The following is a 26,883-nucleotide window of genomic DNA, read 5'->3' as shown; positions in this document are numbered from 1 at the left end:
TAGGGGAGGGGAGTGACTGCAGGGACAGGGAGATTCTGCAGAGAAAGGAGCCTGTGAAAAGCTGTGCAGAGCCGTGAGCACCTGAGTGCTGCCCCTGAGCTCCCAGGGAAGTAGCCTTGGGGTGGGAGGGGGAGATGCCAGATCCCAAACTGCAGGCTGGACCCTGAAGTTGTTTCTCAAGACCAGCTCTGGACTCCCAGAGGCCTGCTTCAACCACGGTCAGAGGCACCTCATGCTCAAGGCACCCTGGACAGCACTATGAAGGGCCTCCATGTGCAGGCAGCAAGTGGGCGGGCAGTGGGGTTGTTAGAAGGGTGCCCCTCTGGGCCAGGCGTGGTGGCTCATGCCTGTAATCCCAGCTCTTTGGGAAGCCGAGGCAGGTGGATCACCGGAGCTCAGCAGATCAAGACCACTCTAGGCACCATGGTGAAACCCCTGTCTCTACAATACACACACACACAAAGTAGCCAGGTGTGGTGGCACACACCTGTGGTCCCAGCTACTTGGGAGGCTGAGGTGGGAAAATCACCTGAGCCCAGGAGGTCGAGGCTGCAGTAAGCCAAAATTGTGCTACTGTACTCCAGCCTGGGCAAATTGGAGTGAGGCCCTGTCTCAAAAAAAAAAAAAAAAAAAGAGAGAAAAAAAAAGAAGGGTGCCCCTTTGTGAGCACCATGTATGTCTCCGCAGCACGTCAGCAACAGGTCCTGTCAGTCACTGGTTCCCATGGAAAACGGGAATAGCAGCTCTGAACTCAGCCCTTGAGAAACAGGGATGGCAACGGAAAGGGCAGAAGCAAGACCCGGCAAAAGCACCAGTCACGCTGGGGCTGCATTCTCCTTGGTCCCCAGTGCTACTCCCAGGTCAGGAGGCCTCCATGCTTCTCAAAGTATCTAGCTCATCTGGGGCTCAAGTCACCTCCCCTTCCGACTGCGGTCACCAAATCCCTCCTCCTCCTGCGGAGTTTAGGCCCTTTCTACTTCCCCTCTTCTCCACTCCTGCTGCTTTCCTGGGTGACCCCACTGCTGCCCTGGGTGCCAGCTACTGATGGTTCCTGCAGCTCTGGAGACCCCACTCCAGTCTCCTAGCCCCTTGGTCACATCCTCACTCCCAGTGCCTCCAGGTGCTCTCCCATTTCAGAAAGTGTGAGCTCTTGACCGCTACTGCCTCTATCCTTCTCTCTGCTCCTATGACATATTTATTCTTTTATTTTGGTTTGAGATGGGGTCTTGCTTGGTCACCCAGACAGGAGTGCAGTGGCACAAACATGACTCACTGCAGCAGTCAACCTGCTGGCCTCAAGCAATCCTCCCACCTCAGCCTCTCAAGTAGGACCACAGGTACACATCACCATGCCTGGCTAATTGTTTTTTCTTGTGTTGTAGAGACACCGTCTTGCCACGTTGCCCAGGCTGGTTTGAAACTCCTGGGCTCAAGCAATCCGCCCACCCTTGGCCTCTTAAAGTACTGGGATTACAGGCGGGAGCCACTGCATCTGGCCATATTTATTCTTTAACCTCATCTAGACTTCCAGGTTCTAGACTGCTTTCTCCCAATCCATCAGCCTCTTCTGAGCTTCACTTCTTTTCTGATCCCACCATCAGTTAATCTGCCCTACTCTGCCAGTGTTCCTGAGGGTGAGTACACTGGAATAATTCTTCCCTTCTCAGAAAAAGGCTTAATTTCCTTGAAAATTTAAAGTCCAAGATTAGTCTCATCAACAAACAAAGCTGCATATGCCTACCCTTCCTTCTGTTAGGCATCTACTCAGCAAAGGTAAAGTCTGTAGCACTGCACATCTGTTCTCTTCATTACCAGGTGGCATTTCCAGATCATTCCTGGCATCTGGGAGCCTATCTCATTTTTGTATGCTTCTCCAAGTCTCCCCCTTTCCCTATTCTTGTCTTCTAATGGATCCATCAGGTTCTTCTTCCAAATTTCCTTGTTGTGTGCTCGCTTCAGCAGTACATATACCAAATTTCCTTGTAGAGAGGAGTTGCCTGGTTGGGGAGAGGGGGCACACCCTAGCATTTGAACTCCTTTCTTATTGGGGGAAATCTCTCACTGTGTGACTCAATGGAAGACTAAGCCCAGTCTCCCAATTACAGGGGTGAAAGAGTTCTGGACACTCTCCACTGCTGACATCTATTGGTACATGATGGACCAAGCCAGCTGGGTGACCCAACATGGGACCTGTATCTGGAGCAAGTGACACTAAGACGCACAACAACAGAGGCAGGCGTGTCCAGGGGCAGCAGCACTGACAGCAGTATCCTGCCCAGTCTGTCTTGGGTTCTGCCCTTTTTCTCAGCCAGGTTTTCCTGCCTTCCTGTTGATATTTGAGCTACTGAGAGCATTTCAATAAGTTCTTTTTCTGCTGAAGTTGGCTGGAGTCATTTGCAACCAAGAACCTTAACTGATCTATCCACTGGCTTGAAGGTTACAGGTTATGTTTGTTCTACTAGCAGTTATCTTTACAGTTTCTAAGATTAGCAAATATTATTGATTTCTTTTAAACTGCAAACTACAGTCTGTAATATTCCGTAATTATTCTAATCCCCCTCCTCCTCCTGGCAGGAAAAATGAGGACAGATTTCAGAATTTGATCCTAGAAACATACGTACACTATTTTATTTCATTTCATTTCATTTTATCTTATCTTCTTATCTTATTTTATAGAGACAGGGTCTCACTATGTTGCCCAGGCTGGTCTTGAATTCCTGGGCTCAAATGATCCTCCTGCCTTGGCCTCCCAAAGTGCTGGGATTACAGGCAAGAGCCACTGCGCCTGGCTCATACTTACATTTTTCTAACAGTCTAAACCTCTTCAGCACAAGAAAGAACCCCAGTGTGCTTCTACTAACACACTGAGAGTTAGTAGAGTGGAGTGTGGAGGTGGTGAGCAAGGACTCTCTGCTCAGGCTGCCCAGCTGTGACTCCTGGTTCTGCTGCTAATTATGCTTACATGTCAGAATGACCTAAGGCCAAAGTCAGACTGGACTGATAGGTACTGACATTTCTAAAGAAAGAATATACAATCTGCCTGCACACAAATGAGACTCAGAGGCAAACACTGACAGTCTGCTACATCGTTCCAAATGGTGTCCAGGTTTCTAAATCTACAAGGTGTAGTCTGAGGATGGTGGTGACTCTCTAAAGTAAATGTTCTTTCTGTGGCCCCTTAAAGGCAATACTCCAACCTAACATTCAAGTTTCTGCACAAGGCAGGGCAGGAAAACTGGGGACTGGGCAGGATCAAAGGCCTGACGCATAGGTGCGGGGCAGTGGGGACTCAGGGAAGGCGGAACTTGGGTGAGTAAGTGTGCCCTGGTCAATAAGAGGAGGCCATGGGCTGGAATTAGACTGGAGAGCCTGGAAGCTGCAGCCACATCCTATGGAACATCCACAAGAATTTCTGGAACCTTTTAATCTAATATTCAAGCCCCTTCTTCACCTCTAAGCAACATAGGCATCATTCATCCAACATTTATTGAGCACCAACCATGTGCCAGGCGCTCTTCAAGGCTGAGGCGGGGTGAAGGAGAGGGCAGATAAACATACTGGCATATAAGTGCTTTGACAGCTGGAACTCAAGCATCAAAGAGAGGCACCTTCCCCAGCCAAGGGAAGGCTTCCAGGAGGAGGTGATGCACCCAAGGCTCATAAAGTCCTGGGGAGAAGGGTCTGACTGGCCCCTGAGCTTTGGCCAGGGAAGCAGTTCCACCAAAACTGAATCAGGGGAGAAGGTGGAGAGCCTAAAGGCAATGAGGGATGTCAGGAGGCAGAATGAACACTGGACAGGCATACACAAAAGCAAAGCAACTGAGGTCCACTATCATCACTGCTGACATGTGGACTTCCCTGGCTACCCTTCCTGGAACTTGGATTTGGAACCTTCCCTCCAGTCTTTCTCTCTGTTCGTCTCACCTCCTTTAGATGTGTTCAGGCAGGATTTCTTTTATTTGCATTTTAGGAAATTTGAAAAAAGTACAAAAAACCACCAAAAAAAATTACTTCCATTTCCAACACCCAAATTAACTGCTGTTAACATTCTGGCAATTTGATTCCATCATTTTCCTGCATATTACCCCCCTTCAATGTAATGAGTAGGCTGGGCACGGTGGCTCACACCTATAATCCCAGCACTTTGGGAGGCTGAGGCAGGCGGATCGCCTGAGGTCAGGAGTTCAAGACCAGCATGGCCGACATGGCAAAACCCTGTCTCTACTAAAAATACAAAAATTAGCTGGGCGTGGTGGCACGCGCCTGTAATCCCTACTACTCAGAAGGCTGAGACAAAAGAATCACTTGAACCGAGGAGGCAGAGGTTGCAGTAAGCTGAGATCGTGCCACTGCACTCCAGCCTGGGTAACAAAGCAAGATTCCGTCTCAAAAAAAAAAAAAAATTAATGAGTAACAGATTATCCCCAATCATTTGCTTTGTAAAACAACACTGCTGGCCAGGCGCGGTGGCTCATGCCTGTAATCCCAGCACTTTGGGAAGCCAAGGCGGGCGGATCATCTGAGGTCAGGAGTTCACGACCAGCCTGGCCAACATGGTGAAACCCTATCTCTACTAAAAATACAAAAAGTTAGCTGGGTGTGGTGGCAGATGCCTGTAATCCCAGCTGCTAGGGAGGCTGAAGCAGGAGAATCGCTTGAACCTGGGAGACGGAGGTTACAGTGGGCTGAGATCGTGCCATCGCACTCCAGCCTGGGCAACAAGAGGGAAACTCTGTCTCAAAAAAACAAAAAACAAAAAAACAAAAACAAAAAAACAAAAACAAAAACAAAATTGCCTAAAACCATCTAGTGGAAGGTTGATGGTTTTCCTGGATGGATCAAGCTGGCAACACTCAAATTGTCTGATCAATTTTAACACCACTGAATGTGGAACAACCAGATCTGAAGTGGTTAAGTGCCCCCTAGAGGGACATTACAGAAGTACACAGCACCAAAAAGAATTCTTGCAAAACAGCTGAACCTGAATCTAACCAAGCCTCTAGTTTACAAAAACACTGATGAAGGAATATGGTAAAGAACCACAAGATTGTCAACCAAGTCCAGATTAGAGACAATTCTATAGGACAACTGACAGTTTCTCCAACAAACAAAAGGCATTTTTAAAGGGGAGGTTCTCTATTATAGATTTTTAAAAGATTTAATGGCCGGGCGTGGTGGCTCATGCCTGTAATCCCAGCACTTTGGGAGGCTAAGGTGGGAGGATCACTTGGGCCCAGGAGTTCGAGACCAGCCTCGGTAACAGAAGGCAATCTCTTCTCTACAAAAAATGAAAAATAAAGAAAATTAGCCTGGTGTGGTGGTGCCCCAGCTACTTGGGAGGCTGAGATGGGAGGACTGCTTGAGTCCAGGAGGTCGAAGTGAGCCAAGATTTAGCCACTGCACAGCCTGGTGACAGAGGGAGACTCCATCTCAAAAATTTTTTTTTTTAAAAAGAGACATATTAACTAAATGTAATGTATAGATATTTTAAAATCCTAATTCAAAACAAACCAACAATTAAAAGACACTTTTTATTTTTGTTTTTTAGAGACAGGGTCTCACTTTGTCACCTAGGTTGGAGCACAGTGGTGGGATCACTGTAGCCTCAAACTCCTCCTGGTGGGCTCAAGTGATCCTCCTGTCTCAGCCTCCTGTGTAGCTGGGACTACTGGCACACACCCAGCTAATTTTTTTTTTTGGTAAAAATGAGATCTCGCTGTGTTGCCCAGGCTGGTCTCAAACTCCTGGCTTCAAGCAGGAGGATCGCTTGACCCCAGGAGTTCAAGACTAGGCTGGGCAACATGGCAAAAGTCCATCTCTAGAGAAACAACAACAACAACAACAACATCCCCCCCAATGGCAAAAGTCCATCTCTACAGAAACAACAACAACATCCCCCACAAAAAACCCCCAGAATTAACCAGTGCATGCCTGTGGTCCCAGCTACTTAGGAGGCTGAGGCAGGAGGATTGCTTGAGCCTGGGAGGTCAAGGCTGCAGTGAGCCATGATGGCACCACTGCACTCCAGCCTGGGTGAGAGCAAGATCTTGTCTCAAACAACAACAACAACAAAAAACCCCCAAAGTTTGCAACAAAGATTCACGTATATGTCTCTCCAGCAGTCTGAATGCTCTCTAGGTTAGATACATGCAAGTGGATTTGCTAAAGGAAGGAATGAGTATTTTTACCTTTACTAAAACTGCCAAATTTCTCTTCAAGTGTTTTTAACAATTTGCCCTTTCAGCAGTTTCTCCACAATCCCCAAACACTCGTAATTTCTGTCACTCCGATAGATATAGTATCTTAAGTTGCATTTCCCTAATGGTTGTATAGCTGAGCATGTCTTCATATCTTTACCACTCAAATTTCTCCTGAAAATGCCTTTTCATATCCTTCAGCCATTTTTGTTTTTTTCTTAATTTATATTTCATTCATATTACAATATTAAATTTGTTTTGTATATGTTACAAATATTTCTAATTTGTTTCTTACGTTTTAAATTGGTTTATAGAAACTCCCGCATCCAGAAGTTGTAAATTGTAATGTGGTCAAATCTGTCATCATTTCGCTGGTAGGGGAGAAAATATTTTCCTCTACCATCTTAAGGGTTATGGCTGACACCTCTATAACAAGGTTAATGAGAGAAAGGCATAACAGATTTAAAGTCTTATGTGACACAATAACCTTAAGAAACGAAGACCCCATGACCTAAAGAAAACTGTATTTTTATGCTAAGTCTGATGAAAGAAGTAGATAGTTGTGCAGAAACATGATTGGACAAAAGGGGCATCGTCTAATGGTCATACATAGCGGTGGGAGGAGACTTCGGCACGGCCCGTTTGTTCAGATTCTTTCTTGCGTCTCTGCATGACACTTCTCCCCCCCAGGTATGGTGCAAGACTCCTCTAGAATGAGGGTCTTACGCCCTACTTCACATGAGGTAGGCCAGTGAATTCCTTTATGACCCTGCTTTATGGGAGAAAGGTGGGAGCAGATTACAGAGAACTTGCTTCTGTGGTTTTCTCAACTGCCAAGGTGCCATATTTTGGCACCTTTATGGATTTTGCTTGTGACTTATCCTGTCCTTGTTATTGATTTTAATAATACTTCCTGGCAGGGTGTGGTGATTCAATTTGCTAATACTTTATTTGAACCCTGCATCTATTCTTAAATGAAATGGGCTTTTGCCTTTTCTTCAGTTGTTCTTGATCAGATATATATATTTTCTTAAAATATTTGGGCTAATCTCATAAAGTAAGCTAGGTAACAAGAGTTTGGTGAGGTACCAAATCTAAAACAGGTAGGCAGATTGTTTTTTCTATTCTCATTCTTTCCCAATTTGGGTCTTTCTGAAGCTAGGATAGGGCCAGGGCTCCTTACTCAAGATCACCCTTCCCTATCCCCCAAACACACACAATATCCCCAAAGTGTCACTGTTCAAGTTCCAACGTGGGGCTAATTCCTAGGAGCTTGATCCTCCTACTGGGGCTACTGGTGTTAATGGCCATGAGGCCTTGTGAGAGCACATGTTCATGACAGTCCAACTCAAAGAAACTAGGAGAGAGTATTAAGAGATGGAGAATTAAACCTTAACTACCGAGCCTTAACTTCTTTAAATGAAAAATGAAACTTATTACCATCTAAGTCACACGTGTGTTTTGAGACGTCCATGATAAATTTTGAAAAAGCACCTAGTACGCTGGGTGGCACAAACACGCAGCGGGGCGAGGGCCCCTACAGCAGCGACAGCCTTAATGGAGTGACCCTCAGCTGTCGTCTCAGTGCCTCCTTCACGGCTGGAAACGGCGAGAACGCTAACACAGCCCTCACTGGGCGAGACGCGGCTTGAACGGTTTAACGGCCCAGAGCGCTGGGAACCCATCCCGGCACACGCGCCCTTACGGACTGGTCGCTTTAACGACTGCTTTTCACTTTCCGACTGCCCCTCCGCCAGAGGAGAGTCGGACCGCAAGACCGTCACCAACTCCTCGAACTCTGGGGCACCTCAGCCTTCTCCCGCGCCAACGTGGCGCGAAGACCTGGGACACCGCGGGCACCTGGACCAGCGAACCCAAAGCACTGCCTCCGGCGCTAGACCGCAGCAAAATGTCCGCTCCACGCGCAGGCGCAGCACGTGCTGCCCTCTCCACCCCGGCTCAAGACTCACGCCCCCAGGCTCCCGCAGTGCCCGCCCCTCCCAGGGTCGCGGCTCAGGATTGGTTCAGGGGTTGCGCGGGCTCTGATTGGGCGAGGCGGAGTCACCAGGGCGCCTTATCTTTACGTGGCCGTCTTCCCCGCGCGCTTTGGATCTGGGGCAATAGCTGAGAGGGCGTCACCAGCGTGTGGGCGCCCGCGGTTTTCTTCGGGCTGTCCCTAGGCGTCGTGCCCGCGTCCGTCACGCGCGGTGGCTTCCAGGGGCGCACCGCGACAGCCTTAAAGGAAAACCTGTTAGGGACAAGGGCTGCTGTGGGCAGCGAGGGTTATAGACTCGTGTGTTCTGAATTCTGGTGGGGGTAGTGATGTACGCTGCCCCAGTTCACAGAATTATCTGACTGGGGAAGTAAAGGTAATTGAATTGCAGGTACTGTTTTTGGCCCTTTTGCCCCCTTTATTTTGGCCCAGTGTGCTTCCATTTGAATAGTCTGTAGTGGAACTATTTTTTTTAAAAAAACAGTTATTTGAAAACACGTGACGGGTCAGAATGAGAGGAATAGGAAGGAATTCCTGGGAATTTGTCCTTTTTTTTTTTTTTCTTAAGGAGTTTCCACTTGTCAATTGTGGCAAAAGAAGAGGTATGGGAGACCTCACCTACAACATCAAAAATCACCTTTTGTATTTGTTTTTCTGTTCGCTGGTGTGAGTAAAAGATACCAAATGAAAATTAAAAGTTAAGATGAGGCCTAACATAAGTTTATTCCAAATGCCAGTTTACTGTTGGAAATACTAGAGGCAAAACGTGCCTGGCTTGGAATGTGTGATGGCCCTGTCATGTGCCTAATAATAATCTTGTCCATTTTGAGCAGGAAAAAAAATCAAGGTGAATGAAGAAAATAAGTCTTTCCCCAAAGGAGGTAGAAGATGGGGAAGATGAGATGTCAGAAGCTAAGGACAATGGCAGTAGAGATGAGGTAATTATATGTACAGAGTTGAGCAGAATAGCATTTATAATTAATGTCAACAATTAAAATCCAGAGTAAAGCAGTTAAACTGCATTGTTTAATCTCAAAAGTTGGCCGGGCTGGGTGGCCGTCGCCTGTAATCCCAGGACTCTGGGAGGCGGAGGAGGGTGGGTCGCTTAAGCCCAGGAGTTTGAGACCAGCCTGGGCAACATCGCGAAACCCGTCTCTACTAAAAATACAGAAATTAGCCGGACGCGGTGTCTCCCACCTGTAGTCCCAGCCACTCCGGAGGCTGAGGTAGGAGAATCGCTTGAACCCGGGAGGCGGAGGTTGTAGTGAGCGTGCCACTGCACTCCAGCCTGGGAGACAGAGTCTGTCTCAAAGAAAAAAAAAAAAAAAAAAACACACAAAAACCTCAAAAGTGATATTGCAAACACTTTTCAACTAGTATTACAAGTCCACACTAAACTTGATACCAAAACCTGATCAGGTCATTTGGAGAAATCACAGACCACTGTCTCTTTAATGAGCATAGATACAAAAATTCCAGAAATATTAGCAAATTGAATATCAGTGTTATGCAAAGAGTAATACATCATAATGCATCGTGACCAAGTGTGGGTTATTTTGGGAATGCCAAGGTGTTCTTTGTTTGTAAAGTGATACTGGTTTTCTGGTAATACTGGTTTAAATCTCTTCATTCTTTAAATTGATTCATTAAAATCCATTCATTTATGGCCCAGGAGGGCGGTGCTTTCCCTCAGCCCTGCCTGGCTGTTTTAAATTTAAAAAAAAGAAAAAAAAAAGTCTATTACTTTGTGTACCTGCCAAACATGTTTTCATATTTTCTTTTGACATACTCCTCACTATGTTCTTCTGAGAGTCTCTCCTTTGGAATTTGAAAATAGATAGGTTTAAGTTGAGTCCTGAAAGAATTAAGGTGATTTAGTGGGTACAGAGCTAATGAATATGGAATGTTTCATATGTGCAGCCATTGTACAAGGGCTTTATGCCAGGGGTCCCCGAGCCCTGGGCCACAGACTGGTACTGGTCGATGGCCTGTTACGAACCAGGCCGCACAGCAGGAGGTGAGTGGTGGGTGAGTGAGGGAAGCTTCATCTGTATTTACAGCTGCCTCCCCATTGCTTGCATTACTGCCTGAGCTCCGCCTCCTGTCAGATCAGCTGCAGCAATAGCGTCTCATAGGAACACAGACCCTATTGTGAACTGCGCATGTGAGGAATCTAGGTTGTACGCTCCTTATGAGAATCTAATGCCTGATGATTTGTCACTGTCTCCCATCATCCCCAGATGGGACTGTCTAGTTGCAGGAAAACAAGCTCATGGCACCCACTGATTCTACATTATGTTGAGTTGTATTTCATTATATATTACAATGTAATAACAGAAATAAAGTGCACAATCAATGTAATGTACTTGAATCATCCCTCTCCCCTCCCACCGGATGCATGAAAAATTGTCATCCACAAAACCGGTCCCTGGTGCCAAAAAGGTTGGGGACTGCTTTATACATTGTTTCATTTCATCCTCACTGTGACCAGGTTAGGTAGGCATCATATAGCTCCATTTTTTAGACAAGAAAGCGTGCTCGCTTCGGCAGCACATATACTAAAATTAGACTAGAAAGCAGATTTAGCCATTAACCAGCTTGTTCATGTTTCCGGAACTAATAAGTGACAGCCAGGGTTATACATAGGTCTGCTGAATCCAAACCCCCTATACCTTCCCCATTCATTTCTCAGTCTTCTCCTAAGCAGTTTGTTCTGAGAGGCAGATAGCATTTATTTGTTGTCCACTTTGAGCAGCTGGTTGTGTGATAGAAACTTTCTTCAACCCTCTTCAGTCTAGTTGTTTTAATTAATCAAAAGTAAAAGTGGGTTTTGGGTGCCCTTGTCACACTTATTAGGGATGATGGATTTGTTAATTTACTTGACTGTAGTAACCATTTTGCCATAAGTATATTAAAACATGTTATATACTTTATACAATTTTTTAAAAAGTAAAAGTAGGGAAATCATGAAAATTATCCATCCATACTTTTTGATTTTAATTTAAGACATACTATGTATTCCTTTGGCAATATTTTCATACGGGACCACGGCCTTATCTTTGAGTCCACTGCTGGAGTAGCTTATCTTCCCTGCATAAAGTACACACATAATGCATCTTCTGCAATTTAAAGTTTGTTTCTTTAAAGCAAAGGAAAACTCTAACCTCCTAGTAAGTAAGGCAATTTGAATACAGATTCCCGCAGTTTCACAGCTTTTCCCATTCTTTTATGGTTGCTCATGCAAACTTAATTTGATTGCAGTTTTTTCAGCTTTATCAAGTACCTCCAAAGCACTGAAGTTTGTTTTCATAGACTCAATAACTTTTTGCATTTATTTTATTTTATTTTTTGAGATGGAGTCTCACTCTTGTTGCCCAGGCTTGAGTGCAGTGGCTCAGTCTTGGCTCACTGCAACTTCCAGCTCCTGAGTTCAAGTAATTCTTTTGCCTCACCCTCCCAAGTAGCTGAGATTACAGGCATGTGCCACCATGCCCGGCTAATTTTTTATTTTTAGTAGAGATGGGGTTTCATCATGTTGGTCAGGCTGGTCTCGAACTCCTCACCTCATGTGATCTGCCCGCCTCGGCCTCCCAAAGTGTTGGGATTACAGGTGTGAGCCACTGTGCCCCACCCTTTTTGCGTTGATTGTATTGGTTTATGTGATGTTTAGTTAATTCTGCAGTTGAGACTGCAAATACAGGTTAGCAAACAACACAGGTGCTTATTAAAGATACAGTTCAGCTCACAGGTATAGAGACACTCACATTAGTAGGAGTATCACAGAGTGGCCCTCTCATGCTTGGGATTTCATAAGCATCAAGTTATTATAGTAAGACCTGTTTGGAATTGAGACAGTCATTTAATCCAGCCAGTTGGTTAAGTTGACATAGATAAGAGAGCATGTACTATATCGGTTGAGTATCCCTTATCCGAAATGCTTGGGACCAGAAATGTTTTAGACTTCAGATTTTTTGGATTTTGGCATACTTGCAGATACGTGAAGAGGCACCCAAGTCTAAACACAAAATTCATTTATGTTTCATATATACCTTATATACATAGCCTAAAGGTAGTTTTAGTTTTCCCTTGGGTACACTGAATAAACTGTGTTTTGCACCTGCATTTTGACACTGACCCATCACACAGAGTCCGAATTGGGGCTCTAATGACATGAATAATTGATGTATTTTCTCCTGGGTCAGTAGCGTCCCTACTTGTAGAAATCTGGATGCTTCCCTGTGGATATTCTGGTTTGTTAGTGCTAAGTGAAGTCTGAGAATTTTTCTTGTTTTTTTTTTTTTTTTTTTTTTTTTTGAGATAGAGTCTCACTCTGTCACCCAGGCTGGAGTGCAGTGGTGCGATATCAGCTCACTGCAACCTCCACCTCCTGGGTTCAAGCAATTCTCATGCCTCACCTGCCCGGGTAGCTGGGACTACAGTGTCCACCACCATACCCGGCCAGTTTTTGTATTTTTTTTTTTAGTAGAGACAGGGTTTCACCATATTGACCAGGCTGGTCTTGAACTCCTGGCCTCAGGTGATCTGCCCACCTTGGCCTCCCAAAGTGTTGGGATTACAGACATGAGCCACCATGCCCAGCATTCTGTTTTTTTAATTTTCTTTCTTGAGACAGAATTTCACTCTTGTTGTCCAGGCTGGAGTGCAATGCCGTGATCTCGGCTCACCACAACCTCCGCCTCCTGGGTGCAAGAAATTCCCCTGCCTCAGCCTCCTGAGTAGATAGGATTACAGGCATGCACCACCACGCCCAGCTAATTTTGTATTTTTAGTAGAGATGGGGTTTCTCTATGTTGGTCAGGCTGGTCTCGAACTCTCGACCTCAGGTGATCCGCCCACCTCTACCTCCCAAAGTGTTGGGATTATAGGCGTGAGCCACCAGGCCTGGCCTTCTTTTTTTTTTTTAGACAAGCATGTCAGGTGATTCTGGTGCTGGAAGCCTTTTTACTACATTTCTCTAGGAGAAATTCGTCCTAGAGAGTTGAAATAGTTGTTGACTTACATGCCCGACCCGAATCTTGCACTTAGTGACTGTGCAGTGTGATTGTAGCTTCATGAAGAGGCATCTTTTCATTGTTGGTGTTTCTCCTCCAGGTTCTTGTCCCTCATAAGAATTGCAGGAAGAATACAACTGTCCCAGGAAGGAAAGGGGAGGAAAAGTCTCTGGCTCCTGTGTTTGCTGAGAAGTTGATATCACCAAGCAGGAGGGGAGCCAAGCTCAAGGACTGTGAGAGCCACCAGGAGAATGAAGACAGGAACAGTGAGTTGGACCAGGATGAGGAAGATAAAGAATCCTTTTTCAGGGGGTTCCTGGTGAGTGGCTGTGAGTTAGAGACAAGCTGCCGTGTGTGCCATTCTACAGCACTTGGGGAGAGATTCTGTTAAAAATCCATCCCTCTGAAAACTGCCTTGGCAATTCCTGGTTGATTCTTCAGGATGGGCCTCATTGATGGGGAGTCTCAGTGGATGTTTGACTTTTGCTTTCTACCTGACCCTAGTCAGAGATTTTTTCTTTTTTGAGACAGAGTCTTGCTCTGTCACCCAGGTTGGAGTGCATTGGTGTGGTCTTGGCTCACTGCAGCCTCTGCCTTCTGAGTAGCTGGGACTATAGGCGCACACCACCATACTGGCTAATTTTTGTATTTTTAGTAGAGACAGGGTTTCACCATGTTGGCCAGGCCATCTTGAACTCCTGACCTGAAGTGACCTGCCCGCCTTGGCCTCCCAAAGTGCTGGGATTACAGGCATGAGCCACCATGCCTAGCCCAGAAATTTTCTCTTTGAATACTATACATTGATGAATTCTGTCTTCATGCTTATGATCCATGCAGGTAGGTCGTCTCAGATTTAATTTTCAGTGGTTTTTTTCTGTCTTGATGGAGTCTGTGTAACATTTAAAATATTGCTACCAAAGCAGTAATTCTTACTATAGTTATTAAAATGCAAGAACAATACATTTAAACTTATTTCATAATTAAGTTAAAATGAGGCTGGGTGTTGTGGCTCATACCCTGTAATCCCAGCACTTTGGGAGGCTGAAGCAGGAGAATCGCTTGAGGCCAGGAGTTCAAGACCAGCTTAGGCAACAGGGCGAGACCCTATCTCTACAAGAAATTAATAAATTAGCCAGGTATGTGGGCATGGTGGCTCACACCTGTAATCCCAGCACTCTGGGAGGCTGAGGCGGGCAGATCACGAGGTCAGGAGTTCAAGACCAGCCTGGCCAATGTGGTGGAACCCCTCTCTACTAAAAATACAAAAATAGCCGGGCGTGGTGGTGCATGCCTGTAATCCCAGCTACTTGGGAGGCTGAGGCAGGAGAATCGCTTGAACCCAGGAAGTGGAGGTTGCAGTGAGCCGAGACTGCACCATTGCACTCCAGCCTGGCAACAGAGTGAGACTCCGCCTGAAAAATAAATAAATAAATAAATAAATAAATAATAAATTAGCCAGATATGGTGGCACACACCTGTAATCCCAGCTACTTGGTAGGCAGAGGTGAGAGGATGGATTGAGCCAGGGAGATCGAGGCCTCAGTGAGTTGTAATCTCACCACTGCATTCCAGCCTGTGCAACATAAGTGAGACCCTATCTCAAAATAAAATAAAATAAAAAGTTAAAGTGGCTGTGAATTTTTTCTGAGATATACAGCCAGATATAAAAGAACAATTGTTCTCTGAAAGGAGAATTTGTCATTCTTAACTAGTCTATGTAATAATAATTGATTAAGTGGCTTCCCTTGTGATTCTAGGGGTGGGGGAAAAGATAAAGCTGGGACCAAAGTTAGAGAAGACCTTCCCATGAGGGCTGAAGATGATGAACAGGATGACGACAGTGGCAGTGACAAAGGCAGTGAGGAAGAGGAGGAGGGGGAAGGTCAGATGATCTGAATCACCCTGTTAAGCAGTGTGGCTGGCATCATGGAATGCTAGTTGTAAGTGAAGCCCATGAGAAGGGCTGTTGTATTTATTTTATTAATTTAAATAACTTTCTTATTAATTTAGAAATGCTTTTAAAAGTACCCTGACCAGACTCAACTCATGAGTCTTGTGACAATTAAGTGTAGCTTAGGAATGATGTTTGTGGACAGTATAAAAGTTTCCAGTTTACTCATTAGCGGCCCAAGCAGATGATTACAAATGCAATATTCTGTCTTTCACCCACAGAACCTATCAAAGAAACACCTGATAAACAAAATAAGGAAATGGCTAATCAGAAAGATTCCCCTGGAGCCAAAAAGCAGAAATTAGAAGGTAACAGGCCGGGCGTGGTGGCTCACGCCTGTAATTCCAGCACTTTGGGAGGCTGAGGCCGGCGGATCACGAGGTCAGGAGATCGAGACCATCCTGGCTAACACAGTGAAACCCCGTCTCTACTAAAAGTACAAAAAATTAGCCGGGCGTGGTGGCGGGTGACTGTAGCCTCAGCTACTCGGGAGGCTGAGGCAGGGGAATGGCGTGAACCCAGGAGGTGGAGCTTGCAGTGAGCCGAGATTGCGCCACTGCACTCCAGCCTGGGCAACAGTGCCAGACTCCATCTCAAAAAAAAAAAAGAAAAGAAAAGAAATTAGAAGGTAGCTTATTGGCCGTGGTTTAAAGCACAGGAGATGCATGGAGAATGTCACATTGGCAAAAACTTAGTCTCCATTAGCCCAAACGAGCAACAATGGGATTTGCTACAAAAGCTTGGTGTTACAATTTTCAATGGATTTTCTTTTAGTGCGACTTTTTCTGAACTGAGTTCTTTTTTTTTTTTTTTTTACCTTTTTGTGTAGCAACTGAACCATGTGTAGCATTCCAAATGTTTGTTGGAAACCTGAATTTCAACAAAACTGCTGCTGAACTAAAAGTTGGCCTCAGTGAATTTTTTGCTAAAAATGATCTTGAAGTTGTTGGTGTCAAAGTTGGCTTGTCCAGGTAAATACCAGTCAACTTAGAAGGTTTTTAAGAGCGTATCAGCCCAGCACTTACTATTCCTGGAGAATTTAGGAGTTCCAGTAGCTTTATACTACTACATGATGGTTCATAGGCTGCTGTCTTCTCAGGTCTTTTGTCACCTGCTCTTCACCCTTTGGTGGGATTTTCTCTCAGTCACTTGCAGTTTAAAATGAATATGTAAAATCCTCCAATGGCTCATGTTTAGTAAATCTGTTATATTAAACTTTGCTACCCCATTTTCCCAACCAAAATATTAAAATAATCCCAAGATCTTCCAAGTCTTAGAGACAGGGTCTCACTATTTTACCCAGGCTGGTCTCAAACTCCTGGGCTCAAGTGATCCTTCCACCTCAGCTTCCCAAAGTGCTGGGATTACAGGTGTGAGCCACTGTGCCCTGCCTGTTTCTTAAAAATTTAAAAAAAAAAATTTTTTTTTTTGAGACAGTCTCCCTCTGTCGCTCAGGCTAGAGTGCAGTGGTGCGATCTCACTGTGGCCTGCCTGTTTCTTAAAAATTCCAAAAAAAATTTTTTTGAGACAGTCTCCCTCTGTCGCTAGAGTGCAGTGGCGTGATCTCAGCTTACTGTAGTCTCTACCTTCCAAGTTCAAGCAATTCTCTTGCCTCAGCCTCCCGAGTAGCTAAGATTACAGGCGCCTGCCACCATGCCCGGCTAATTTTTGTATTTTTAGTAGAAACGGGGTTTTGCCATGTTGCGCAGACTGGTCCTGAACTCCTGGTCTCAAGTGATCCACCAGCCTCAGCCTCCCAGAGTGCTGGGATTACAGGTGTGAACCCCTGCACTGAGCCAAAAATAAATACATAAATAAATAACTTTTTTTGAAACAGGGTCTCACTCCGTTGCCCAGGCTGGAGTGCAGTGGTGTGATCGTGGCTCACTGCAACCTCTGCCACCTGGGCTCAAACAGTCCTCCCACCTCAGCCTCCTGAATAGCTGCGACTACAGGCACACATCACCATGCCTTTTTTGTACATGCGGTTTCGCCATGTTGCCCAGGCTGATCTCAAACTCCTGAGCTCAAGTAATCCTCCCACCTCAGCCTCCCAAAGTGCCGGGATTACAGGTGTGAACCATTGCGCCCAGCCAAAATTTGTAATTTCAAGCCACACTTTCTATAGCTTTTGGTTAAATTTTGTCAGTTGTTAAGCAGAAAACTAATAGAGATGTCAGTAGGCAAACTCTGCACTGATTCTCAGTCCTTGCTCTAGAACGAGGTCTCTTGACTTCAGCACTACTGACATTCTGGGCTGGACAATTCTTTTTTTTTGGAGACAGGGTCTCTGGCTCTGTCATTCAGGCTAGAGTGCAATGGTGTGATCTCGGCTCACTGCAACCCCTGCCCTCCAGCTGAAGCCATCTTCCCATGTCAGCCTCCCGACTAGCTGGGACCACAGGCATGTACCACTATGCCTGGCTAATTTTTGTGTGTGTGTATTTTCTGTAGAGACAGGAAATACATGTTGACCAGGCTGGTCTCAAACTCCTGAGCTCAAGCAGTCTGCCTGCCTTGGCCTCGCAAAGTGCTGGGATTGCAGAAATGAGCCACCGCGCTGGGTCTGGGCTGGGCAGTTCTATGTTATGGTGGCTGTCCAGTTCATTGTGGGATGTTTAGCAACCTCCCTGGATTCTACCCATTAGACACTAGATGATTCCCTGTTTGTAACAGCCAAAAATGTCTCTAGAGATTGTCAAGCTTGCGCCCTGGGTGAGAACTACTTCTCCATAGTTGCTTCACAGTACTGACTGCCAGTTTGTGGAGTCTTGGTTTTAAATTGTAAATTAGGCAGCTGCTCATAACTTAGTGCTGATTTCTATTCCAACAGCTAGTGTAATTAGCTAACCAGAGGCATATGCTCTTCATCTTACCTGTGTGTGCTTTTTGCCTTTTCTTCTACATCTCTGTAGGAGATTTGGTAATGTGAATTTTTTTTTTTTTTGAGACAGAGTCTCGCTCTGTCGCCCAAGCTGGAGTGCAGTGGCGCGATCTCGGCTCACTGCAAGCTCCGCCTCCCAGGTTCATGCCATTCTCCTGCCTCAGCCTCCCAAGTAGCTAGGACTACAGGCGCCTGCCACCATGCCCGGCTAATCTTTTTGTATTTTTTTAGTAGAGACGGGGTTTCACTGTGTTAGCCAGGATGTTCTCAATCTCCTGACCTCGTGATCCACCTACCTCGGCCTCCCAAAGTGCTGGGATTACAGGCGTGAGCCACCGCGCCTGGCCGGTTATGTGAATTTTAAATTTGCTGTTGATCAAGAAAAAGCCTTGGAACTAAGTGATACAAAAGTCCTTGGGTATGAAATTAGAGAAACCAAAGGGAAAGGAAACAAAGGTATGCAAACAAGGTAATTTGTTCAAAGGTATCGATGTATCTAGAAGATTCTGGGTCAGGCAGGAATATCACAGTCTTTCTAATTTGATGCAAGTAGTCCTCAGTTTCCGACAGGCCACCTGCCTCCGTGGCACCTTGCCCTCTCTCCTGTGCTTGAGCTGCATGGCTCACCTTTCTCTGTCATAACATTCTTTCCAGGACTCAGTCCCTGGCTACTTGAAACCCATCCATCCAGTTTTAGCTTAAATATCACTTCCTCAGATCAGAAAACTCTTTCCTTACCCCCACACTAGGGTAAGTCTTCTCTACTAGACTTCCCCATTGCGCCTTTTACTTGTCCATCCTGGCACTTATCAAAGTTTATAACTACATGACCCTTCATTTACCAGTCTTCCCCAACAAGAACACGTTCCTGAGAGCAGAGGCCAAGTTCGTGTTTTCACAGCGAGCATGTAGCACAGGCCCTAGCCCAGAGTATGTGTTCAAATATTTGTTAAACTAATGAAGATGTATTGTTTCCACTTTGCAACTCTTTGAGGGGTATTTTTTCTTTTTTCTTTTTTTTTTTTAAACAGAGTCTCGCTCTGTCGCCCAGGCTGGAGTGCAGTGGTGTGATCTTGGCTCACTGCAACCTCCACCTCCCGTGTTGAAGCCATTCACCTGCCTCAGCCTCCTGAGTAGCTGGGATTACAGGCACGTGCCACCACACCCAGCTAATTTTTTGTATTTTTAGTAGAGACGGGGTTTCACTGTGTTAGCCAGGATGGTCTTCATCTCCTGACCTCATGATCCACCCACCTTGGCCTCCCAAGGTGCTGGGATTATAGGCATGAGCCACTGTGCCCTGCCCAAGGGGTATTTTTTCTATCTTAGGGGACTTTTGATGCTTACTAAATCTAAACTCACCAAAAATATTCTTTTGTTTTTATGTAGATCAAAATGCCAAAACACTTTTGATCAAGAACCTGCCTGACAAAGTCAGTCCACATGAATTAAAAGAAGTGTTTGAGGATGCTTTTCAAATCAGATTAGTGAGCAAAGATGGGATGAGTAAAAGGTGTATTTTGCACCTTGTACTGAATAAGAATGTATGTCTACTGGATACAAACATAATGGAATTTCCATACATTCTCTCAAGTCTTTTATGCCTGATTTTAGAGAAGGAAAGAGTAGTTATCCAGATTTCTGCCAGTAGGCATAAAAAGCCGAAGGGGACATCATAAAGGGACAGCCAAAACTCCTGGAAAACTGTAGTGGTGCTATAGAGAAATAGAGACTTCATCTGCTACCAAGTACAAGATTGAAGATTGGAATTTATTCATAGATTATGTACATTCCTTCTTCTCTCTCCAGGGCTGACTCCACTAGAATAATGTACTTAGTAACTTGCTTGGACAGTTACCAAAATAGCACATAGAATTGAATTGTTAGGTTTATGTTGTAACCAATTAATGAAACACTGTCCTTAGGTATCTAGGCTTTGGTAGAGTAAGGGAGTGAATATGGTGAAATTAGAGAGGGTGGAGTATAATATATTTTGAAGGGATTGTCATTGAGGTGAAAATTGAGTATTGGGTTTACAGATATATTTGAGCTAAGTGTGTTGGTGTAGGTGAACTCTAAAATAATCTGTAGCAGTATGTTCTGATGAATGTAATCTCTAGAAAGAATACTACAGATCTAACAAGCATAAGATAGAACTGTATGTATTGACCTGGAAATCCATGATAAGTATGGGAAAACAAATCTGAAAGAATAAATTCCAAATTGTTAGCAGTGTTTACTAGGAGGAGATTTGGGAGCACTCTGCCTATAGTCTCCAGAAAACCAGCAAACAAATTCCTGCCAAAAGCTATATAATTTCTCGAAGTTTAATTAGGTTTTAATTAAATATACTTAAATCTTTGTAATCATTTCTCTACCTGAAGAATTACTGTGTCACTTCTCAGCCTTTTGGCTAAGATCAAGTGTAATATCTGTTTTTTCAGTTTAATATCTGATATGTCCTAAATTAAAAATAATAAAAAATAAATAAAGGGGAGATAAGAGAAACCAGAGAATCCATGGCCATGTGAAATAAAACATAGTACCTATGCTAGAAAAGAGTGTGGTGCAGGCTGGGCATGGTGGCTTATGCCTGTAATCCCAGCACTTTGGGAAGCCGAAGCCGGCGGATCATGAGGTCAGGAGATTGAGACCACCCTGGCCAACATGGTGAAACCCCATCTCTACTAAAATACAAAAAATTAGCGGGGCGTGGTGGCGCGCTCCTGTAGTCCCAGCTACTCGGGAGGCTGAGGTAGGGGAATTGCTTGAACCCGGGAGGCAGAGGTTGCAGTGAGCCAAGATTGGGCCACTGCACTCCAGTCTGGTGACAGAGTGAGACTCCGTCTCAAAAACAAAACAAAACAAAAACAACAACAGAATGTGGGGCATTATGTTTAAGAATCTGACTCAGACCAGGCACGGTAGCTCATGCCTAGAATCCCACCACTTTGGGAGGCCGAGGCGGGGGGATCACCTGAGCTCAGAAGTTTGAGACCAGCCTGGCCAACATGGTAAAACTCCGTCTGTATTAAAAATACAGAAGATTAGCCAGTTGTGGTGGTACATACCTGTAATCCCAGATACTCAGGAGGCTGAGACAGGAGAATCATTTCAAGCCGGGAGGTAGAGGTTGCAGTAAGCAGAGATCGTGCCACTTCACTCCAGCCTGGGCAACGAGCAAAACTCTGTCTCAAGAAGAAAGAATCTGACTTGATATGTCCTTATTCATACCTTTCACCAAATTAAATTACAGGTTCATTAGAGATTTCATGTAAAATATGAAACCATAAAGTATTAGAGGAAGACATAGAGAATATTTTTGGGTTTTATTTGTTTTAATAATCTTCAGGAGAGGAAGGCCTTTTTAAGTATGACACAATCCTGGAAGTCCCAAAAGAAAAGATATATAAATTTGGCCAGGCACAGTGACTCACACCTGTAATTCCAGCACTTTGGGAGGCCGAGGCAGGTGTATCACCTGAGGTTAGGAGTTCCAGACCAGCCTGGCCAACATGGTGAAACCCTGTCTCTACTAAAAATACAAAAAAATTAGCTGAGCATGATGGTGGGCGCCTGTAATCCCAGCTACTCGGGAGGCTGAGGCAGGAGAATCGCTTGAACCTAGGAGGTGGAGGTTGCAGTGTGCTGAGATCATGCCACTGCACAACAGCTTGGGTGACAACAGCGAGGGAAACTCTGTCTCAAAAAAAAAAAAAAAGATATATAAATTTGACTGCAGAAATATATTTTTACACGGAGGAAAAAAAATCCCCATAAGCAAAGTCAAAAGACAAGTGACAAACCAGGGAAAAATATTGGTAACTCATCAAAACTGAAGACTGGTTTTACTGATATAAAAGTGCACCAGAGGCCAGGTGCAGTGGCTCACGCCTGTAATCCCAGCGCTTTGGGAGACTGAGGCAGGCGGATCACCTGAAGTCAGGAGTTTGAGACCATCCTGGCTAACATGGTGAAACCCCATCTCTACTAAAAATACAAAAAATTAGCCAGGCATGGTGATATGCGCCTGTAATCCCAGCTACTCAGGAGGCTGAGGCAGAAGAATCGATTCGCTTGATCCCGGGAGGCAGAATTTGCAGTGAGCCAAGATCACGCCACTGCACTCCAGCCTGGGCGACAGAGCAAGACTCCCTCTCAAAAAAAAGTGCACCAGGCCAGGCATAGTGGCTCACGCCTGTAATCCCAGCACTTTGGGAGGCTGAGGCAGGTGGATCACCTGAGGTCAGGAGTTCGAGACCAGCCTGGCCAACATGGTAAAACCCTGTCTCTACTAAAAATACAAAAAATTAGCCAGGCATGGTGGCAGGCACCTGTAGTCCCAGCTACTCGGGAGGCTGAGGCACAAGAATCACTTGAACCTGGGAGGCGGAGGTTAGTGAGCCGAGATTGCACCATTGCACTCCAGCCTGAGCAACAAGAGTGAAACTCCATCTTAAAAAATAATAATAAATAAATAAAAATAAAGCATGTCCCCGTGATGAAACCTTCTGAAGGCCAGGTGTGGTGGCTCATGCCTGTAATCCCAGCACTTTGGGAGGCCAAGGTGGGCAGATCACCTAAGGTCAGGAGTTCCAGACCAGCCTGGCCAGCATGGTGAAACCCTGTCTCTACTAAAAATAGAAAAAATTTGCCGGGCGTGGTGGCAGGCACCTGTAATCCCAGCTACTCGGGAAGCTGAGGCAGGAGAATCGCTTGAACCTGGGAGACGGAGGTTGCAGTGAGCCGAGATCGCGCCATTGCACTCCAGCCTGGGCGACAGAGCAAGACTCCATCTCAAAAATAAATAAATAAAAAAAAAAAATAAAATAAAAGTGCACCTAACAAATGAGTAAGAAAAATACCAACAATTTAGGGGAAATACAGGCAGGCTACAGACAGACAGGAACGGAGTTTTAAGCATAGGAAAAGATACTCATCCTCACTCATAGTAAAACAATTGTAAATAAAATCTACACTGAGATACAACTTTTTACCTATCAAGTAGTCACAGATCGAAAGGTTTGTTAGCACAGTGGAGAAGAGGGTAAAGAAACTGGCATGCTCATACTTTGTTATTGGAAGTGAAATTGGAGAAATCTCTGTGGAGATTAGGTACTTAGCCGTAGCTACCAAAGTTACAGTTGCAATTACCATTTTATCTTGCAGTTCCACTGCTAAGAATTTATCCTACAGATAGTCTCAGACAAGTGTGAAATAATGTATTGCAAAGTTGTTTGATGCAAAATTAGAATTAACCTGAATATCAAGCAACAGGTGGTTAAAATTGTCTGGCAGATCCATAAGATATTTTTCTATATAGCTGTAAAAAGGAATGAAATCGCATTTTGTGTACTGATGGGAAATAATCTCCAGTATACATTATTAAGTGAAAAAAGACAAAGTGTATATAAGTGAAAAAAGACAGTGTGTACAGTACTCTGCCTTTCATGTAAAAACATAATGGAGAACACACTGTACACAAAAAATAACTCAACATGGATCAAAGACCTAAATGTAAGAGATAAAACATAAAATCCTTAGAAGAAAACACACTTTGTATATGAGTGATTAAAGAAAATTGAGAAGTTGGGCTTAATCAAAATAAAAAATGTTTGTGTTTCAAAGGCCATATTTAAAAAGTCAAAAGAAAATCTGTAGACTGGGCCGGGCGTGGTGGCTCACGCCTGTAATCCCAGCACTTTGGGAGGCCGAGGCGGTCGGATCACGAGGTCAGGAGATCGAGACCATCCTGGCTAAGATGGTGAAACCCCGTCTCTACTAAAAATACAAAAAAAATTAGCCGGGCAAAGTGGCAGGCGCCTATAGTCCCAGCTACTCGGAAGGCTGAGGCAGGAGAATGGCGTGAACCTAGGAGGCGGAGCTTACAGTGAGCCGAGATGGTGCCACTGCACTCCAGCCTGGGCGATAGAGCGAGACTCCGTCTCAAAAAAAAAAAAAAAAAAGAAAAAGAAAATCTGTAGACTTGCCGGGCACAGTGGCTCATGCCTGTAATCCCAGCACTTTGCGAGGCCAAAGTGGGTGGATCACCCGAGGTCAGGAGTTAGAGACCAGCCTGGCCAACATGGCAAAACCCCGTCTCTACTAAAAATACAAAATTAGCCAGGCGTGGCGGTGAGCGCCTGTAATCCCAGCTACTTGGGAGACTGAGGCAGGAGAATTGCTTGAACCTGGGAGGTGGAGATTGCAGTGAGCTGAGATTGCGCCATTGCACTCCAGCCTGGGCAACAAGTGAAACTCCGTCTCGAAAAAAAAGAAAAAAGAAAAAATCTATAGACTGGAAGAAAATATTTGCAAATCATATATCTGATAAGGGACTTGTGTCCAGATATATAAAGAACTCATATTACCATTCAACAATAAAAAGGCAACCCAATTAAAAAATGGGCAAAGGATTTGAATGAGCGTTTCTCCAAACGAGGCATATGAATGGCCAATAAGCATGCAAAAAGATGCTCAACATTAGTTGTTAGGGAAATGCAAATCAAAACCATGATGTGATACACTTCACATTCATTAGAATGGCTAGAATAAAGAAGGCAAACAGTAACAAATGTTGACAAGGATGTGGAAAAGGTGGAGCCCTCATATGTTGCTGGTGGGAATGTAAAATAATGCAGTTGCTTTGGAAAAGTTTGATAGTTTCTCAGAATGTTAAACATAGAATTGCCATATGGTCCAGCAATTCTCTTAAGTATCTACCTCAAAGAAATGAAAACATATGTTCAGACTCTCCTACAAATGTTCATGTCAGCATTATTTAATAGTCAAAAAGTAGAAATGACCCAAAATGTCTGTCAGTTGATGGATTGATAAAGTATGGTATGTCATTCTGTATATGACATGTCCAGTATAGCCAAATCTATATAAACAGAAACTAGAGCAGTAGTTGCTTGTGGCTTGGAGTGAGAATGGGTTGGGAGGAATGAGGAGTGACTGCCGATGGCTACTTTTGGGGACAATACAAATGTTCCAAAGTTAGTTTACAATGTTGTTAGTTGTCAATGATGATTGTACAGTTGTGTAAACATATTAGAAACCATTGTAAAGTTTAAATGGGTGGATTTTATGATATGTAAATTATATCTCAAGCTTTTTAAGAAAAATTGTGTGTGCATATACATTTGCTTTTATATACACAGAATGTTGCCTCTATGGTTAGAAATTGGGTGGCCTGGAATAGGAATATAAGGAAGACTACACCATATCTTTTTTTTTTTTCCTTTTTCTACATGTTCTAAACCATATCCTTTTCTACTTTTTGGATTTTGAATCTTGTATATTACTTATTCAGAAGACAAATAACTGTCTGTGGCCCTGAATGCTGACTGTTCTTCTCTCCCTCACCTCATCCCCACAATTGCAGGATTGCATATATTGAATTCAAGTCACAAGCTGAGGCAGAGAGAGCCTTGGAAGAAAAGCAGGGAACAGAGATTGATGAGCTTGCCATAGTTCTCGACCATATTGGAGAGAAAAGTCAGGGCCAAGAAACTAGAGATAGAAAGAACAGCACCTGGAGAGGTGAGGGGTCCCAGAGCTCTGAGGATTGAGATTTACCAGGGTTGTCACAGGTGGATCCCAAGGGATCCTCTGGTATGAGGTTAGGGGCACTCGGTACTTTATTTTCTTATTATTGTTTTGAGACAGGGTCTCACTCCCTTCGCCCAGGCAGGAGCGCAGTGGCACAATCATGGCTCGCGGCAGTCTTGATTTCCTGGGCTCAGGTGATCCTCCTACCTCAACCTCCCGAGTAGCCGGACTACAGATGGGAAGGCCACTCAGCACTTTATTTTTTATTTTATTTTATTTTATTTTTATTTATTTTTTTTTTAGATAGAGTCTCGCTCTGTCACCCAGGCTGGAGTGCAGTGGCACAGTCTCGGCTCACTGCAACCTCTGCCTCCCAGGTTCAAGCGATTCTCCTACCTCAGCTTCCCGAGTAGCTGGGATTACAGGTGCCCGCCACCACACCTGGCCGAGATCACACCACTGCATTCCAGCCTGGGTAACAGAGCCAGACCTCTTGTCTCAAAACAAAAAAAAGGAAACCCATCAGTTTATTTTTTCTTTTTTGGACACCCTCTAGGATTTTGTTTGAACAAGCTCTTATATCTGTGGTTTCAGAATTAGATATTTAATTCTCTTCAGGTATTAATTTTCTTCAAGTAGTGTTTTTGCAGGTTTAAACAAGTGACCCCAAACCCGTGTCCCTAATTTGCCTTATCTGATCTGCAAACATGTTGGCTTATACAGTAAGAGACCATTGAATTTGTTATGAGTATTTCAAAAAATCAAAAAATTTCACATAAACCCCTGGATTTCCAGCTTCTTTTGATACAACAGAAAATCTGCGCAGGTGCAGTGGTTCACACTTGTAATCCCAGCACTTTGGGAGGCTGAGGTGGGTGGATTGCTTGAGCCCTGGAGTTCAAGACCAGCCTGGGCAACATGGAGAGACCCCGTCTGTACAAAAAAAAAAAAAAAAAAATTAGCTGGGCGTGGTGTTGCCTACCTGTAGTCCTAGCTAACTCAGTAGACTGAGGTAGGAGGATTGCCTGAGGCTGGGAGGTCGAGGCTACAGTGAGCCATGATGGTGCCACTGCACTCCAGCTGAGGGGACAGAGTGAGACCCTATCTGTGTCAAAGAAAAAGTAAAGAAAATGCAGCCACGGTGGCACCATGGCTGCATTCCCACATGGCAGCCGTTGGCTGGCGATGAGAAGTAGCTGCTTCCTTTTAGGTGTGGCCTTTGCTCTTGTTTGCTGGTAACCCCCACAGTTCCTGAGGGTCTCCCCACCAACAGCGGTAGGAACAGCACAACA

At 44.7% G+C, this 26,883-nt stretch overlaps 1 non-coding gene and 1 pseudogene across 4 annotated transcripts; both read left to right on the top strand.

The window, feature by feature from the left end:
• The first annotated feature begins 5,707 nt into the window (after positions 1-5,707).
• On the top strand, positions 5,708-25,892 carry LOC100431342 (uncharacterized). Of its 4 annotated transcripts, XR_008523099.2 has the most exons (5): positions 8,277-8,566; positions 9,024-9,128; positions 13,303-13,521; positions 14,960-15,142; positions 15,375-25,889. It is a non-coding gene; the product is annotated as an uncharacterized LOC100431342 (transcript). The 4 variants fall into 4 exon arrangements; XR_008523097.2 differs by lacking the exon at positions 14,960-15,142 and having other exon boundaries at positions 5,708-8,566; XR_010136118.1 differs by having other exon boundaries at positions 13,303-15,142; positions 15,375-25,892.
• Positions 20,431-20,558, top strand: LOC112132529 (U2 spliceosomal RNA; annotated as a pseudogene).
• Positions 25,893-26,883: the final 991 nt, after the last annotated feature.

The sequence above is a fragment of the Pongo abelii genome, chromosome 11 (assembly GCF_028885655.2).
Source record: "Pongo abelii isolate AG06213 chromosome 11, NHGRI_mPonAbe1-v2.0_pri, whole genome shotgun sequence".
NCBI classification, from domain to species: Eukaryota; Metazoa; Chordata; class Mammalia; order Primates; family Hominidae; genus Pongo; species Pongo abelii.
This window is presented reverse-complemented; position numbering and strand designations above follow the sequence as displayed.